The sequence below is a fragment of the Onychomys torridus genome, chromosome 9 (genome assembly GCF_903995425.1).
Source record: "Onychomys torridus chromosome 9, mOncTor1.1, whole genome shotgun sequence".
Lineage (NCBI taxonomy): Eukaryota > Metazoa > Chordata > Mammalia > Rodentia > Cricetidae > Onychomys > Onychomys torridus.
This window is the reverse complement of record NC_050451.1, coordinates 66,791,200-66,794,869: the sequence shown is the minus strand read 5'-3', so window position 1 is coordinate 66,794,869 and position 3,670 is coordinate 66,791,200. Positions and strand designations below refer to the sequence as shown.

Genomic DNA, 3,670 nt, shown 5'->3' with positions numbered 1-3,670 from the left:
TTAATGACATCTAGACACAAACTTCAGGCTTCTCCAATGCTGCTTTCTAGATATCTACCCTGCCAATCCCTTACATGTGATCTTTACAAGTGCATATTCACAAACCCTTGGTGTGGGACTAGGACTCTTTGATACTAACAAGACCAGCCCCAGGCAAGATTTGGAAATGGTGGTGCTGGCCTCCAACATTCTTGCCTTGGAGCCTTTGCAGTGGGATAAATGGATGAATGTAGCTGTTTCCAGCCTTTCTTTACCTCCTATTTCTAAACTCTCTCCAAAAATAGCCTTCTTCACCACAGTGCTCAGTAATCATGTCTCCTCTGCCATGCCTCTGTGCATGCTCATTGTCCAAACCCCTCTGTTCTGAGGCTTCTTAGGCTCTCCATGTGCCTGATCACTTTGCTCAATGTGTGTGTGTATGTGTGTGTGTGTGTGTGTGTGTGTGTGTGTGATCCAGCCTTTGCCTTTGAATGGATGTGTATCTTTGTCCCAGGCTGTCATTACTTCTGTCCTTTAGTCATTGCTTAAAAAAAAAAAAATTCCCCTCTGTCTTTCTGTCTGTCTCTGTCTCTTTCTCCCTTGCTTTAATTTTTAAACATAGATCTTTTTATGTGTAACTGAAAGTTTTCTCCAGTCCTGCCCAGCCCCGTGGTCCCACAGCTGCTTATAAAATAATCATCCAGAGGCTTAGTATTATTTACAAACTGTATGGCCCATGGCAGGCTTCTGCTAGCTAGCTCGTATATTTTAAATTAACTCATTTATTTTCTTTTTTTTAACTAATAAAAAAAAATTGTATTTACTTAGAAGCATTCAGAATGTCAACAAAACAGCTGCAATTTTTTTTTTGCAATTACAGAGTGTTATTCAGTTAACAGAACAACAATTATCTTCGTATAAGCTGCATCAGAGACAACTGAAGATGGAAAAAAATAAAACAAAATAAAAAAAAATAAAACAAAAACAAAAGAAACCTACCGTCCCCATATAGAACTAATTTGTGCTGTGCACCAACAAGAGCCTGCTTTAAATTTCCATGCCAGTTTACAACCCCTAGACTGTACCAGGCAAGGTTAGTGGCTATTGAAAATACCACCAGGACAGGGCTAGCTAAAGACACATTCGGTAGTGTGTTAACTATACAAAAAAAGACACTGTACAGTTTAAAAACAAATCTTACGCAGCCTTACATTTCAATTTTTTTCTTTAAAGGGAGTGAGTTGTGTACAGGGGGTTAAATGCTTTATAGACAAGAAAAAACAACTGCGTTAGAACCAACTTATTCATCACCATCATCATCTTCTTCCTCTTCGTCTTCCTCTTCTTCCTCCTCTTCCTCGTCCTCTTCATCCTCCTCCTCATTTTCCTCTTCCTTCTTTTTCTTGTTCTTTTCAGCCTTGACGACCCCCTTCTTGGCCGCATCGGGTTTTCCTTCAGCTCTGTAGCAGCGATATCCTTCTCATACTTCTCCTTCAGCTCGGCAGCCTTCTTCTCGCAGGGCTGCTTGTCATCCGCAGCGGTGTTGTTCCGCATCTCCCCCAGCTTCTTCGCAACGTCCCCGATGGACAAGCCGGGGTGCTCTCCTTTGATTTTGGGGCGACACTCAGAACAGAACAAGAAGAAGGCCAAAGGAGGCCTCTTGGGTGCATTGGGGTCCTTGAACTTCTTTTTGGTCTCCCCTTTGGGGGGTGAGGATGTAGGTTTTCATTTCTCTTTCATAACGAGCCTTGTCAGCCTTTGCCCTGTCTTCAAATTTCCCCTTTTCTTTAGCAGACATGGTCTTCCACCTTTCTGAGCACTTCTTCGAGAACTCTGAGAAGTTGACAGAAGCATCCGGATGCTTTTTCTTGTGTTCCTGCCGGCAAGTTTGCACAAAGAATGCATATGAGGACATTTTGCCTCTCGGCTTCTTAGGATCTCCTTTGCCCATGTTTAGTTGATTTTCCTCTGCAAGGCACAGAGTCGCCCAGTGCCCGTCCTGCTCTCGCTTGCCCAGGCACTGTCTCTATGGAGCTCAATGTACTGCCAAATTAACCCATTTCTATGTTTTGCCATGTGTTCCATGGCTTTACCAGTCTGCTGGCATGTTGCTCCTTGAGTGGCAGGCAGGTGACTCCAGAATCCACCTTTCTCTTTCCTGCCTCTCTCCTTGGATTTCCCTCTTGCCTCTAAGCTGCCTTGCCATAGCTTGTTTATTAACCAATTGGAGCGAAACATATTCACAGCATACAGAAAAACATTCCCCAGCACTTATATAGCCCAGGCTGACCTTCAACTCATATTCTCCTGTCTCTACCTCCAGAATGCTGGGATGACAGTTATGTTCTACCACACTAAGCTTCATTTTTTTCTTATCCTTTAATTTTGACAGGACCATTGAGATTACCACAGCTGTCACATTTATCTGCAGTATTGTCATGATACTTATGGGATCCTTGCCTTCAGACTTGTCCAATACTATTCACGTTAAACTACTCAATTTTATTACAGATGAAATGATTGATATGTATTTGATTGCAAGTAATTATGTTTTAATCTAAAGCACTCAGGTAAAGTCAACTCTGCTAACATCTGCCCATGGCTGTTAAACTGTGGAGGGTCACCTTGTCACCTTTTTTTTTATAGGACCTTCTTCTTTTGGCAACATCTGGAGCTGGAACTCTGGTTCACAGCTACAAGTCTTGGTCAAATGATGGTTCAAGAAACAATATTCTATTGGGGAAAAAAAAACAACAACTCTTGATTTCTGCTGTTGTCTGAGTCAAAGCCATGCACTCATCTCTTACATGATGACAAATTGATTCAAGGACTTTGGCTCACAGGCTGTTGCTAGAGGGTCCAAGCCTAAATTAGATGCAAAAATGAGCAGTTGTGTGTGCCGCTGTGGTCTAAGTAAATGACACTGCAAAGTACCAAATTGATTGCATTCCCAGGAGAGGAGAAATAATTGGGTGAATGAAATTTGTAGCTGGTTATTTACACACCAGTGCGGAGTTTTCACTTGAGAGGCACATAATTATTCCAGGTCCAGTGGAGATTTCCTGCATAATAGGAATTGAACATGTTTGTGAATAATTTGTTCTCCTTTATCTATTATCATGAAACACTTCTTGCAAGTATCACGCTTCCAAAGATGAGCATGGACAAACCTATTAAAACAAGCTTCTTTTCTTAGTCATGTATAATTTTTTTTTTAATTTTGAGAATATATTAATTTAATATCTTATGAGTCCTGTGTATCTTAAGGACACACTAATTTTAAGATGGCTTTTTAGAATGGTTAATGAGAAATAATTTAAAGACTGGTGTTAACTTCCATTAACTAAGTGTCTAACTCTGAGCAACTAAGTCACTGCAGGTAAACTGTATTTTTCTCACCTATAAAATAAAATTCTAGTTATCTCACTGAGTTGTTGAGGTAATGGCATGTTCATGCATGTACAAGGGTATCTGGTTAACCATAAAATCTAGTAGCAATAGATATGTGTTGATTAAAAAAATAATTAGATGTTTGCCACTGGTTGACTCCTGTGACTACGTACACCTACATTTGGACTCAAAAGGAACTGGCTTGAACATGGGAAATTTAGTGGTGATGAAATTGTGACATGACATTTGCAGCTGCAACGAACAGAGGATGGCTTGGCCTTTATCATTGGGTGGTGAGTGG

The 3,670-nt window shown here is 40.8% G+C and overlaps 1 pseudogene; it reads right to left on the bottom strand.

Annotated features, from left to right (window-relative positions):
• Positions 1 to 1,279: 1,279 nt before the first annotated feature.
• Positions 1,280 to 1,945, bottom strand: LOC118591603 (annotated as a pseudogene).
• Positions 1,946 to 3,670: the final 1,725 nt, after the last annotated feature.